This window comes from Cuculus canorus, chromosome 3 (assembly GCF_017976375.1).
Source record: "Cuculus canorus isolate bCucCan1 chromosome 3, bCucCan1.pri, whole genome shotgun sequence".
In the NCBI taxonomy this organism is placed as follows: domain Eukaryota; kingdom Metazoa; phylum Chordata; class Aves; order Cuculiformes; family Cuculidae; genus Cuculus; species Cuculus canorus.
In genome coordinates this window covers 108,638,040-108,653,458 of record NC_071403.1, presented here as the reverse complement: position 1 = coordinate 108,653,458, position 15,419 = coordinate 108,638,040, and the positions used below count along the sequence as shown (strand labels likewise).

The 15,419-nt window shown below is 40.3% G+C and overlaps 1 long non-coding RNA gene across 5 annotated transcripts in view; it reads right to left on the bottom strand.

The window, feature by feature from the left end:
• LOC128851893 (uncharacterized) overlaps positions 1–15,419 on the bottom strand; it is a 32,210-nt gene that overhangs the window by 5,478 nt on the left and 11,313 nt on the right. For 2 of the 5 annotated variants that reach the window (XR_008449422.1, XR_008449424.1), the window contains exons 3-6: positions 12,658–12,795; positions 10,447–10,535; positions 2,699–2,766; positions 1,525–2,017 (exon numbers count right to left, since the gene is read on the bottom strand). This is a non-coding gene — a long non-coding RNA (uncharacterized LOC128851893). The remainder of the gene's footprint in view (positions 1–1,524; positions 2,018–2,698; positions 2,767–10,446; positions 10,536–12,657; positions 12,796–15,419) is intronic. The other 3 variants (XR_008449425.1, XR_008449423.1, XR_008449426.1) reach the window with 3 other exon arrangements.

The following is a 15,419-nucleotide window of genomic DNA, read 5'->3' as shown; positions in this document are numbered from 1 at the left end:
CAGGCAGCGCCTGAGGACTAAATTCTGCCCTGTTTTGGAGAAACTATGGAGTTGTGCTTAACTTATGCATGTTTTAGACTGCTATTAAGAGCTCTCATCAGCACATTAGGCAAGTGGGTTTTTTCCCTTTCTTTTAAAACATGTTTGTACAGATGATCTGAGGCTGAATTTACATTTAAACTAAACCTCTTTCGCAAGTAATTTTCTTGAATGTAACTCTTTCCAAATGTTTCCACAGCAAATTATTTTATTTTTTTTTAAGTGCCGGTAATGTTGTCACAAGGCAGGGGGGTCATTATTATTCCCATTAGAAATAAAAATCAAAAAAAGAATTCTGACTGAATTCTCTAATGGAGCTTTTTGTGAATGAGTATATAGGTTTCATGTTGTTGAAAGAGCTACTACGGATTCTTAGTTCCTCAAAGAAGGGAGCATTTTTCTTTATTTTTGGTATGTGTGTCTGCTGTAAAGAAATGTATGATGGTTTGTCTTGGGTATAGAAAAAGAGTTAACGTGACCATCTAGTTAAGTATGACATAGGTGTTGAATACTCCGTTAGCTAGTTTTTGCACCTAAAAGAAACATGCTTTAAGGTACCTTTTTCCTCTTTAACTGTGCAATAATCTTCAGTACATGTTAGCCTTTATCGTGACTCATGAAAGCTTATCTTCTCAGCAAAGGAGGCTTCAAGTTCTCTCTCACTGGTAAAGTAGTTTAGCTCTATGCCAAACTGGAAAATTTCACCCTTCCCCAGGGGTAAATAAAATCCCTATAAGCAAGAGTTCAAGTCGAGCAAGCTCTTCACTAGTTACTCTTTCCATGAGTCACACGCTTCTTCTATGCAGAATCTGTCCAGCTCCTTGTCTCAGTGATATAAGATCAGTGTGACCCAAATTGTCCTTTATAGCCAAAAAGAATACTAACCTCTAATACTAACAGGAGTAAAAGCCCTCTGCAACTGTAGACCAAACATTTTGCCTCTCTTCCTTCTGCTGTTTTCTTCACTTTCCCATTCCTCTTGCTGTTTTCATATGTCTGGCTGTCTAATCAAAACAACATGCTTACCTTTTAGGTTTCTCATATCGATTATTTCTAAAGCAGCCATCAATCTTCCTAATGTTTTTCAGTCAGAGAGATGCTCTTCTTTCCTTATACTCTCTGATTGCATCTGCATTAGGAAATTATGTTGTTCGCATGTGATCATTCTTCACAGCACTCCAGGGCATAAGCCTTAGATTGCAATCTGCAGCAGTGTGGGGGTGGACACCAAGCCTGGGTTCAATAGCTAGCACTGCCTGTTACAGTTCACTTCTAGTTTGTAACAAGATTCTTATCTTGGGAAAAGCTAACGCTCTTTGAGCATACTGGCTGATCCTGTAATCAATTAATCTTGCACAGTGTCTTAACTGTTCTATACACCCATTGTTTCCACAGTGTAATTCCAGTAAGAACAATAAATAAGAAAATGTTTTTACTTTTGTGATTTTAAAGAAAAAAAAAAGAAACAGCGTCTCAGAGACTAACCTGTTTCATCCGAAAAGTGATTAGCATCTTCCATGGCTAGGTGTTCTGTATGGTACATGAGAAACCTTCCTTCAAAAGTAAGAAAGTAACACATTCAAAAGAACAATGAATGCTTAAACTGAGAATGTGGGTAAGAAGCCGTGAATTAGTTTTCGTCACTGATAGTGCTGATTCCACATATTACCAGTCCATCTAAAATACTGTGCACAGCGAGCAGAGTGTTCCTGAGAGGGAGCTTTGATTTTTATTGGGTATTAGAGCAATACCTGCACGAAGGTCTGTGTATTGTCCAAGAGGATCTTGTCATAGACAATAACCCCACTGAAGCTCTTGGAATGTTTTCGCAGTTTCATTTTCCAGGATATCTCCAGAAGTATAGCTGGTGATGTCTAGGTGTTGTGGAAGATAAATTATTCCCCCGACCTTCAGTAGCAGGTTAAGCCACTAGGTAGACTGTTGAATCCAAAAGGAGTTACACTAACATTTTGGCTGCCTAAACATGTAATTTAAAGATGTTTAGAGTCACATGTTTATGAGTATACTGGAATAACACAAACTATCGCACAAAACGCTTTCAACTGCAAGCAATGAACTATTCTTTGTTTATCTGTATTTGTTTAGCTAGGTCTCTTCTTGCTACCTACAGGTGTTCTGGAATACAAGGATAAACGTTATTAGGAGATATATATATATATAAAATAAATGTCAATGTACTTGGAAGAAAAATCCAAGTCCCATAACAGGTTTTGCTTTGTATTAAAAGTACAATGGTGTGAAAAATGAACACGTTTCAGGTTCCCTTTTATCGCTTTAAAGTGTTGTCTGGCTTTTCCAAACCGTATGCATAAATATGCCTGTATAACCTGGAGATAGGAAAGCACTTGTTTAAACACGCGCATGCCCACATTAAATACAGACACTCAGAGTTGGCACCATGTTCCGACACAGAAAGCTAAGGTTGCACCACATGTACCAAACAATTGCTCTAATGTTTGAAATACAATGGCCACACTGTTTTGTTTCCAAGTTCTTTAGGAAAAATCAGTACAGTTTTTTTTGGTATGATATGACTTCTCTAGGTACTGCAGAATAGTATTTGTGTATTATTTCTGAATATAGCTGTTACTTATAATGCTATTTAAAAACTTCAAAGTAAAGCTTAGGCACAACTTACCCAGTGGCGGTTGGAACTAAAACTCTGAAATTCAGTAGAAACACTGTGGCAGCCTGTGGACTCAGAAGCTGCAGGTGGAACAATAAAACACGAACAAACAAACAAGCTTTGTAAAAAATTTCCAAGTTACTTATACCAGTTCCATTGTTATAGACCATCAAGTCAACCAAGCACTTTGTTTTATGAGGTGTTACGGAGTCAGAGGAGAAGGGGTTGGGGGACTGTATAAAAAAAGTAACAGTGCAAGGTTGGAGAGGAAAAAAATCACATTTGTCCCTTAGAAAGTCAATTCCCTGTTCTGGCTGAAGTTGCAATGTATTCTGTATAACTGCACACATCCCGGTGCTCCTCAGCCCAGAGAAGTCCACTCAGCAACCCCCAAAGGTTTTCCCAGCTTAGTCTCACCGGCTTTCCCTGCACAACACCGCAGGGTTCACCTTTGCATAGTGCCACTCCGTAAACAGTTGTAAGGCAGAAAGATTATGGTGACATGTTCATTCTAAGCTTATTTCTTGACGGGAAGTCACCCCTCTGCTTTCCTGGTGTCCAAGACAGACCTTGTCATCTTAACTCAAGGAAAGCACCTGTGTGGGCTGATTGTGCTGAGCACAGAGCTGCCAGTAGTATGAAAGGACGTACTAGCCCGTCAGGAAATCTCTCTGCAAGGCTCTAAGTGGAGAAGAAGGTAGTTCAGCAGTTTAAAATGACAATTTTATTTATTTTTAAAGAGACATTCAAAAAGGTGAGCCAAAAAGAGATCTTTTTAGCCTTGAAGGGCCTCCATCACCTCTGCTGCATTTGACTTTGCTAGATGGGAGGCTTTGGCAGAGTTATAGCAATGATTTTTTTTCCGTGCACTTTAGTAGTTCTCAGCAAAAACTTCAGCTATTTGGTTTTAAAGTGACACTGCTGTGGCTCACTGTCTGCTTCAGAATAATTTCTAATTCTGCCTAGTTCTATTAAGCAGCTAATAATACTCACACCTATGTGACACTTTTCATTTATAGACTTCAGCACACTGGCACAGCTCCACTCCCTTTTTACACACGGGAAAAAATCAAGGAACGCGAAACCGACACTGGACTTTCTAATGCATGCTGCAATTTGGGTGGCGAGAAGCTGAGGGATATTTCTTCGTTCTTTCCTCTAGTGTGCTGGAAAAGGGTTTAATTAGTCTCAGTGGACTACACACACGCAGCCATTTATGGGGCTGAAGGCCCTACAGGGTTCTCCTCCATCCTGTAGGCATGGCTGTTTGTGCTTCGGGTGCGGGGGCTCAGCCACAAGTGTGGCAGCATCCTCCCGATGCAGCCCTGCGGCACAGCACATCCGCTACATCCAAACACAGCATGCTCCCACCTTACAACAATAAGCAGAAATAAAGTGGAGGGAGATGCGCTACCTTGGGAAAGTCAGTGCATGGGGTCAGAGGGAAGGTGAAGGGGAAAGGGAAACTCCGTAAAGAGAAGGGGATGGACTACAGAAAATTCCAGGATGGTGAGGGAAAATGCTTTCAGGGAAGGAGAAGAGCGGCATACTTTCCAACTCATATGCTCAAGTTTTGATCCAGCAAAAAAACTAGGCATCGCTCAAGCGTCCTTTGAATTTGGGGATCTGGAATACAAATACAGTGTACACCTGCACCTGGCAAGATGTGAATTAAGATGTGCAGGCAGATTTAAGCTTGGCATTCGCTATTTTGAGTGCCTAAGTTTTGCAGTCTTAACATTTTTCCACATAGATATCTGTCCACGTTCCTGCCTTGTTCTGGAGACATTCTGATTTAGCTCAGTTCTCATAATTGTCACATCCAGGTAAATTAAAGCTTAATAGAACAGGAAGCTGAGCTCCTATCATTAAATGAGAACAAAATGGACCATAAGGCAAGATCCCAGGGTTAGATAGGTCAACAGTACAGTCCTCATTGTTAGGAGCAACACCATCATCCATGGTGCAGAGGCATATCAAGTCTATCAAGACTTTTTGCCCCATGACTTCTTTACATGGCTGGAACTCTCTTTTTATTTCCAGCCTCCATTTGTATATCAACACTTTATATCAACTCCCTACTTTTGGTATGAGAATTTTCTTTCCATCTTAGCTAAGTTTGAGGCCTTTTCTGAGTGGATAACAGGTATGTAGTGTTAATTGCGAGTCTATTGGCATATCACCTGTGGATTAATAACAACTGCTATGTCAATACAGGACTGTATTAGAGGATCCCAGTTCTGGATGTAAGAGAAAGACATAGATCCACTGTACTTCCTAACACTTTGAAATAGTTAATATAAAACATTCCTTTCCTTTCCAGAAGTGTAGACATTGTTTTTGTCTTAAACCACTAACAAAGGTGTGATGTTCAAGAATTATTAAGCAGACTAACAGATATATGAGTTTAATAACTAAGCATTAATCTTTACAAAACATTTAAATAACAGCCTTAAAAAACATTTAAATAGCATTGAATTAAGGCTTCAATAATTAGAGAGATACAATACTCATATCTTTTTAGAAAACACCGAATACTAGAGAATTTAGTCTGACAGTGAAGCTTATCAGTTTAGAAAAGCATGGAATATTGGGAAGCATACAGTTACGTGACAATCACATCATGGCTCTTCTGTTGAACAAAAACTGCACACTGGGCTCCTCTGTTGAGTACAAAATACTTTTTATGTGGTTTAAGTTTTAAAACATTTGTACATTTAATACTTAGATTGCTAGGTAAAAAAAACAAAACCAAAAACCAAGTTGATCAGAAGTATATTCTAAGAATAAGCTATCGGGTTTTTATAGCATATGCATCCAAATACTCAGAAAAAAATATAATCTGACTTTCTAAAACAGTTTGAAGAAAATCACCAGCAGCTGCTAGGTTCTAATTTCCTTTCAAGTTAGATTATTAATTTAGGTGCAACGAGAAGGTAAATTTGGCTAGCCCAGTTTAAATCTCAGTCTTGGTATAACGTTGTTCCTTAATTTGTAACGATTCCCTATTTACAAAGAAATTCTGAGTTGCTGGAAAGCTGCGCTATCAAACAGTTGGCACAGCCAATCAAAAGTAGGATTTTCGTTTTAAAGTTAATATTGCCATTCATGGCTGCGGGGTGTGTGTGACTTTAACCCAGCTGTTCAGGATAACAAGGGAGCAGACAAAGGCACGTTCCACCCTTTCAGACCTTGCTGCACTGCTTCTGTGTAGCCTTTGCTTCAGGAAATGATAGGAGGACATGAGCTGCCAGTTGGGGGATACCCCTAGGAGCTCATGGGCAGAATTACGTTTCCTTGAAGTACCTGCATCCTCATCCACATGGGTACAGACTAGGATAAGAAACATGTGGGGTGAGGAAGCTGGGACCTGCAGTCCAGCTTCGATGACCCTCTACCTGCTGCACAAGGGGACACTCCAGGCTGGAGTGAGCACCCCTGAGGGCTCCCTGCTTTGCCACGTGCTGCCCCAGCGCTGCTCCCTCCCAGAGACTGAACCCTCATTATAAGCAGAGAGCAAGTTTCTCCCTAGCAGCTGGGAAGAGGAAAACCAAAACCAGGCATCCCCACCGCTTTGAATCTTTGGTTCACGTTTGAGTGAGTGAGTGTAAACAAGTGTGCTGTGATACTCCTGTATCTGTGCCTGGGAAAGCAAGCAGAAAGCAGGGCTGGAACCTGCACATGGGAGGTATGCAGCACAAACCCCTAAAAATAAGAGGCTATAAATGTACTGCAGAGTCAGAAGTAAGTCAAATGTTTTCAGAAAATCCTAAAGGGAAGAGTGGAAGAAAAGCAGACCAGCCCTCTGGAAAATCTGCTTTCCTAAGTCATAAAAACCTCTGTTTTCCCCATCTGGAAAAGTTGTCCACAATGCTCAGAACAATATGTTAGTATTTTTATTTTTTTTACATCAAATAACCATGAAAAAAAATCAGCGTCAACTGCTCTAAGCGGGCAAAAGTACCATCTTTTTGCTGAGAGAGATATATTTTTAAAAGTTGGAGTTTGACACATGAAAGTGAAATCGTTGAACAAAGTTAAGAACTGAACTTAGTATGTCAGAAACATGTTTATGTCCTAACTAAAACTTCTTTTCAAATTTGTTTTAGTTTTTTAATGCCATATGTAGAAGTATTTCATATTCTTCAGTTATGAAATTTACAGAAATTCAGAATCTCAAAAAGTTTTGAAAAATGGGCATGCCCAATGTGGTCTTAATAAACCCAAAAATATATTTTATTGAATGAAATGGCCTGAAAAGAAGCCAAACTTCCAGAATGGAAAGGAAGATACATTTTCTTCTTCTTTTTCTGATGGCATCCAACTGTGCAGGAATGCTTTGTTGAAAATTTAAAGATGGACAAATAATCAAAAACTTGGTGAACCATGGAGCAGCAGACTGTATTAATTAAACTACAATTATCTTTGTGGCACTATTTGGTTTTGCATGGTCACGCAGTATATTCATGCATATTGTATCTAATCCTCCTATCACCAGATAGACAAAACTCCAGACATCAGGAATTTGGTTTGGCTAAGTCAAGCACAGTGACTTGTTTCAGATGCTGATATCTGCTTCTTCAAAAGAAGCATTGTTACTTTATCCTATCTACTCTATAGCCGTACTGGCTGAGGCTTAGATCGCACGGGTGTGCGCAAGGGAAACCTTCAGACAATACCCAGATACAGCAGAAATTTTTGAAGCTGTTAACGAGGCTTTGCCTGGGTGTGTTGCTGTATCTGCAGCTGAACTGGGTAAGAGACTTATGCTCCTGGGTACCCTCCCAGCTGCTCACTGTTGCTTTTTCTTTTTCCTCCTGCCAGATGTTACCCTTTTCTGACACCTACCTGTTAGGTTGACGTTGTGAAATTATGTAGTTATCGCTATCATGATTGCTTTATCATTGATACCTCTCAATAGGTACTTGCTTTATGGATCTGTATTTCTCTTACTTAGGTCAGCGATAGCGATTGCCTTTTTAGGTTTTCATGGGTGGTAAACAAAGCAGAGCGATCTTTGTTGGTGGGTGCACTGACACATTCACCCACCAGTGTGGCTAAGGCTGTTCGAGGAGTTTATAGCATCAGAAAGTCATTAGAGGCACTTCTTGCCTCTACGGGCTGATGAGTCCCCTCTGGGAATAGGAGCCCCTCTTGAGCTGTCCTCCTGAGACACGGTAATCTCTGCTCAAGTTCACTGGGGTGTTCCTCATTCTCAGACTCTGCTGCACCATAAGTACAGACTCCCTTGGACGCCAATCAAAGGCAACATTTTAGTCTCAGTTTGGTACGCCACAGGATAGGTGTTAAGGAACAGATATGGCTAGGGTTTTGCTGCTTTTGTATATAGTTATTAACATGTGTGGCAGGGTTCCCCAGAAATTTGACAAAGTGTAAGCAGAGGACAAGGTGAAAAGAGGCCAGGGGGATTTGGCAGCCTGCCGCCACGAGCCAGTGTTTGCTGAGTGTATGTCATGGGCAGATCCTGTGCAAAGGTCACAGCAAGCTAAATATTGCAAATCCTAGAAGGTCCTTGCACAATTAACATTTTAAAAATAATGTATATAGTAATGTATAAAATGCTGTGTTTTAAAGAAGGCGGGAACAGGAGAAGGTAGCCTGCAGCCAGGAATGTGCTAATTAAAGCATACAATAGAAATATTAACCAAGTACCTTAGGGTTGGGAAGGAGGCAGGAGGAAGAAGGAAGACATGACGTAATCCCCTTAGTACCATGCTGTATTCCAGTGCCCGGAAAAAATTGACAGACAGACAGGACGAGAACAGTCCTGCCATCCTTGATGGGAAAAGCTGTTTCCTCCAAGGCAGCTGCTCTGCCTGGGCCCAAAAGCCACGTATAACAATGGCTCTGAGCGCCCACCAGCACGCACCATGGCTGTGGCCTATGCAGTACACACTGGCCTGCAGCCTCATGAGCCCGTGGAGACCCTAGAGAGGATGCTTAACAAATGAGGCTTTAATAGTGGGTCTTATTTTACTTTTTCCTACCTCCGTATTGCAGATTAATGGCTTCTATTAGTCTCAGTTTAAGGGAAAATTTGACTGTAAGTAACCTCACACAATAAAGCACTCTGTTCCTGTGAGCATGGCAAAGTTTAAAGCTTTTCCTGTAACCATCATCCCTATCTGTATTTTTCAGGATACTGTAATGATAATATAGTCAGCCTCCTCTTAGTCACACAGGCTGTTTGGGAGATCGTATCTCCGGGTCTGAGGTGAGGGAGCATCTGCCAGCAGACTGCTTTAGCCAGAAAAGTCCTCTGACACACAGGGTGAGCGAGGAGCTTGCCAAGTACAGACTACTATAAGGGAGTTCGTAATGATGCAGTGAAGCCTGCACATGCTTCTTTGCCTCTGGTTTCTTGCTGCTATGGAGCAGTATCTTTACATTATGGCCCGGCTCTTGGCTTGTTTCATTTAGATATACCAGCTCATCTTCCTTTTCTGTCCTCAGCTGATCTTGCAGGTAAACTGGGCTCTTCCAACTGGAAAACCCTGTTTGCCTCTATCCCTTCTTCCTCAGCACCACCCTTGTGTGTGTCTGTGAAATTCCTCACCTAGTTCATTCTGTCCCTTGACCGTGATCTGTTGTGTTCATCAGCCTCTGATGTTCAGTCTGCTGGGCATACAGCACGCAGAATCTTGGGGCTGGATTTCCCTGTAAGGAGACTGGGGAGCTGCAAGCGGTAGTAATGAGGAAGAAGGGTGGGCAATCTTAGCCAGATTCTGCTACATGAGTAATTGAGGGACTTAATAGCAGTTTGGATGTATGTGCCCTTTACACCTGCCCACAACTCGTTTGCATACTGTATTTTTCTTAGCATTTTTTGCCTGATCATTTAAATAGCATTTTAGAGCAGCTCTCAGTATCATCAGCAGAATGAATAGAGTAGTCATGTTCAACTTTAATTTGTAGTTTGTGCCAATGACAGTATTCAAACATCAGCTTTTACTATTATAATTACATAAACTTTCTTGCATGCGAGCACCCGGTCAAAGGAATGCATACCCATACCAAAAGTTCTTTCAATACCATTGCTGGCATCTGTTGTATATCGCCTGAACAAAGAAAGAGAATGGGTCTTTTCAGCCATTTAGTAATTCATACCTAAGGTCTTTGTTTCTGAGGCACAGGAATGAAGCTGTTCCCCAGGAGAAAAAAAAAAAAGGTTAAAAAGACCTCAATGTAATCTTGTTTCCGTTCATGGAAACTGCAGTTAAAAAGTTTTTAACTGCAGTTAAAAAAAAAAAAAACAACAAAACAAAAAACCAACAAAACTGGAATCTCTTTTATAAGCTTTAGGTCACTGGAAACATACTGGAGTCATGCTGCTTTGTCAGCTGAACAGGAGCTCCCGATGTGACACACTGCTAAAAGAGACAATGCTGCTCTTGGATACACAATCGCGTACCCAAGGGTATATCAAGTAGGATGGCTACCGTATGTTGGCATGCAGTCCTGAGCAATTACTGCTATAATACTATTCAGGCTTAGTGCTTGCTGTTAAAAAGGGATGCTGATAAATTACAGAAAGCTATCAGAGAAAAGCCACAACAACGATTATCGTGGATGTGACCAATCTTCCTTGTCCAAAAAGCCCTGTACAAAAATCTTTGTTTGATCAAAAGCCAGGAAAGAGGAACTCCAGGAACTATCATTAGAAGACATTGGTCCCTAAAGAACCCCAGTGCTCACTGCATGAAAAATGAAACATGATAGAAGATAGGCTTGTGACTCACCTTCTTCTGAAACTATGATGTGGTCCTGGCATGAGATTGCACCTTAACTGCCTGCTTTTCATGTAGCTCAAGCGCTGCTGGTTAGCTACCTGGAAAATAAACACGAGAAACACCATGAATTCAGACTACTTAGCTCATCAAAAAGAAGGTCAAGGATTGATATGTTCAGAGACTGATACATGAGTAAAAAGACTTTGATAACAACTGTTCAATTCAGCAAAGAAAAAGGACTCTGAAGGTCATTTATGAATAGTATCCTTGTTTCTTAAGGTGAGCAAACTCTTTTTGAATGTAATCCAATATTTGGTATTTTGAAAAAGGAAGCTCAAGGCTGCTCTTCTCTCTCAAAGCCATTCTGCTCTGCACAATTCAGTGTACAAGTATTGCTTATTCACATGGTGAATGGCTGTAGTTGTATAACTAAAAGAAATCTCGTAGAAAATTATTAATTTTTCTTGCTATACGGAAAAGAACAAATAAAAATCCTCATTTCTAACTTTCTACTTCAGAAATATCTGTTTATGACTTAGGAATTTGTAAACTTGAATAAAAAGATATACCCTAAATTCTGACCCTACTCTGGCAGCCCACCTCTTTTCTGATGATGGGGTGTAGCTGCCTACAGTGTACATTTACTATCAAATTGTGCAGGGCCTTCAGACTTACTGCAGTAAGAAAGAAACAACAATGTTCAGAAGGCCAGGATGACCTCTGCTAGCAGAGCTGTAAAACTTCACAGTGTATTATGGCACAGAGCCATTTTTGCAGTCTGCAGGTATGCAGAAGAGCTACTAGGAGGTGTAGAAAAGCAGAAATTCTGGGAAAACAACACTCTCAATGACTAACTCTAAAATAACATTAAATGTGGGTTTTTGAAGCATCATAATTGGCTTCCTTAAGAATAGGCTTGAAACAATCACATGACAATGATGAGTGCTTCAGCTGCCATTATTGTGGCTGGTGGGGTTTTAAAATAACAGAATCCTTATATGTTACTATTAAATCCTTTTTGTCACCAGTGATAGAATTGATCGAGTGCTCTTCAGCAAATAAACACATTGGTGAATTACTCTCTTTCTTGGTCAGCGGTTGTGTTGAAAAGACTCTTTTATCCTTTGAGTGGCAGATGGTATGTGTTGCTGCTGGGAAGCAGCAAAGCCCAGTTGAGGGCTTAGAGGACAGGCTAAGAAATGCCAGTGGAAGCTTGTGCAATGTGTGAGAACCGGCCAGATTCAGAAGGGAAGGAGAAGCCCTGGCTGGTGTTTCTGAGACTGATCTTGGACAGCCGTTTGGATTATCTTCCTGATGACATCACAGATAGTTGATAAAGGCAACTGATAGTTGCTTTTAAAGCCATAGTGATTTCTAGACATTGTTTGATTTTCCCAGCAGTTTCAGAAACCATCTCAACCTCCAGGAAGTCAGATATTGTTGAAATAGTGGCAGAGAGGACAACACAAAATGCCCCCACAACAGTGGAGAGATATGCCACTTTTTCACATGCAAACATGCTAGAGGAAAAGCAAAAGTGACTAGGAGAGTCTTCCTCTAAATTTAAGAGTTCCATAAGACTCTGTATGCGTCCAAATGTTTTTTTTTATCATAAGCCCAACTCTACCAAATTTAAATGGAGCCATAGAAACCAGTAAATCAGCCTACGCTTTCTTTCTGTACAATTTTCCAGAGACCAGAGAGAGAGCAGCCCATGACTTTAGGTACCTACTTTTTCTCAGCAATAAGAGTTTGTTTCCGATTTCTCTCTAATACTCTGTCCTGTCTCAAACAGTGGGTCCAGTCCTGGCATCCTGAGCAGCATCCCTACTCGCACGCATCATCTGAGCAGTAAGAATCAATGCAATGAGTTTTGCAACTACTTTCTGTATGCACCCATCAGTGTCACCAACCGCGTTCCTGGGATCTGACACTCTGGAAGACCTCTTCTACATATTTTTCTCCTCTAGTTTTTGCTCATTCCAGTGGGTCTCTTAAAAAAATGAACTAACTATGCGCATTCAACTTTAAAACATGAAGTAGACATTTTGGTCCCTCAGCAGAACAGTTCTGGAGTGAAATCCCATGGAAATCTACAGATGTTGTTTTGACCACCAGAGGGGGGCCTGCATTGTCCCGAATTCACAGTAAAAGCAGAAAATCGTGTTTTAGGAGAGAAAGAAAAAGGCAAGTATGTATTTGTATGAAGATAGCACCTACAGGTACTGAGTGATGATCAGCTGATTGCAGCACACTTGAAGGGATGAAGGGAAAGCAGGTTGGTGTGGAGCGAGCAGGGTGTGCTGCTTGGTACCCACTCCATCAGCTGCACCCAGAAGGTATCATACCTAGGAAATTCTTGAGGGAAAAATACAAGGTTTTCTGTGAATCTGGATGCGAAATACAATGAGATTATTTAGGCTGTTATATTGAGCCACTGCCTCTCCCCATATTCATTTCAGGAAAAGTAATGCTGTAGATGCAAGTCAAGTTTTCAAAACTGTTATTGAATGTCATCGTATTAATCTCTGTATTTTAATTTCAAATGGGACCTTTTTCAATCATCAATATTTTATCGTCATTTTGCATAGATCTAAGGGTTAGACATTCCAGCTCTAGCACAAAGAATACACTTTGAAAATACAGTTTCCAGTTAATTCTTCTAATTATGGTGAGAAATCCTGGCACAAAATTCAACATTTAAGAGTGGGAAAGCTCAAAGAAAAAAAAAAAAAAAAGTTTTTCACCTAAGAAAATGAACTGATGTGTAACAAGAGAGAGATCACATCAATACCTACTTAGTTATACTCTAAATTTAAAAAGTGCTTGTTTTTCCTTTGCCTGCACTTTTCTAAAATCTGTGTAAAATCAATACAAAGCATGCATACAACCATAACCCACACTTGCGCTCTAAAGCAACTTTCAATAAGCGTCCATATATAATCATATAAATAACAAGACAGCAGAAATTCTAATCCAGCATTTAATGTAAAAAAAACCTGCTTATGTTCTGAGACTTTTACAGTAGGCTGTCTATACAAAACAACAACATTAACACCACCTTGTAGAATTTAAAATGCAGGAAAGTTACTGCTGCTTGAATAGCAATTGACAATCTTGCATGTTGTTGCTTAGAAACTTTATACAAAGAAAACAAAACTTTCAGCTGAAAGCCTCGTTCCTAGAGTGACCCGATGATACATAAATAGGACCACTTAGGCACACAGCATTTGTCCTCCAGCCTGACTTATTCATTTATTTGTAGCAGATATGAGAGCTCCTGGGTGGCCTGACATAGTCCTCATTCAATTTCATTTAATTACTCACTTGATTTCACTTGAAAGAACTATTAAAATGGCATCTTAATTGCTCAGTGATATCCAGAATCTCTTTCAAAGCCCATAAACTGTCAAGGATTAAAAATGATGTCAGTTTTCTGAATTCCCTATTCAGAGGGGGAAGAATCTCCAACTCTCCCCCTCCCCTCACTCTTGCTCTAAGCAGGATTTGAGCAAAACAGAAGACAGATGAAGCACTACAGCCATAAAGCTTTAGACAGAAGGGAATAGTCATGTTTGGGATTCTCTGACCCTGGAAGACAGATGTTCATAGCCACACGCCACTCTGCCCCCTAAACATACAAGAACTGCCATCCCAGGTCAGATGAAAGATCCATCCAGCCCAATATCCTGCCTTTGACAGCAGACAGAACAGGGTGTGTGCAGAGTGATTCTCCTTCCGCCCAAATATCCTCCCTTTTTCTGACAATCAGCAGTTTAGGGATTTCCTGAGCCACATGTTGCATCTGGACCACTGCTTTTAATAGCCAAATAGAAACTGAGACCCCTTTCTACCAAGACAAAGATAGGAGGTCTTGGCTGTAGCTGCAGTTTGGCTAACACAGTAGCAGCTGCAGAGAGTGGCTTTACTGCTTCTTTGCATTCAGAAATAAAAATGCCCTAAATTAAGGATTGGTACTAAGGAGAATTAATAGCCAGCGAACTTTATCAAGCTAGATTATGCCATCAGTAGTCTTCTTAATCTATTGTTCTTACATGCACAAACATAAAACCTACATCTGCAAGCGGATGGTCACTGCAAGGCATATGGAATCTACCCCTTAAATATCTAATGTATAAGAAAAGTTTGGTTGGATATTTTATTCAAATGCACTTCAATATAGGTGGGAACTGGAAAAAATTAGGTAATTGTTGGTGCAGAAGCATGGAGCATTAGTACATTTGGCCTTAACTTCCCTTGAAGTGTTGCAGATTCCTTGTGCAGCAAACCTCTCATAAATGGCTAAAAGGACCAGCTCTCATGGATCCAGAAATGGGATTAATTTTTACCTTTGGAGAATGGAGGAAGTGAAGAGAGAATACTTTCTTCAGGAAATCAGATTTTCCTGTTCTTGAACTCCGTGCATAGCTTTGCCTTTTCTTTGTTTCATTAACTGACTTGAAAGAAAAATTATCTTGTATTTCTGCCTTAAATAAAACCATCTCCCCTTCTCCTCCAGATCAAATGCCACCTACTTTCTTAATTTTATTTTTATTTTTACGCTAACTCAAAAATAACTGAACCCTGAAACCTGGCATGCAAATGGTTCTAATCTTAGTGTACACACATGTTCAAGCTTGAAAACAAACTGAGTAAGATAAAAATAATGATATTGGCAATTCCAAATATGTTTGCTTGGCATCTGCTAAGACCTTTAGAATGTCCTGATTAAAATCCTCCATATCTTGTGACTTGACACAGATATACCTGCCTGATCTGGATGTTCAGAAGGCTCTGAAGAGGCAGCAGACAATGAAGGAGAGAGATTACTCACAATTATCACAAAAGAACCTTGTAGAGGGTCAGAGGAAAGGAAGAAGAAATTGCCTACACACAGACACAAGGGAGAGCATTTTCTTCTAAGAGCTGGAGCTCCCAATACTTCTGTTGCATTCTGCTACTTTAAGCTCTGCAGTTATTAA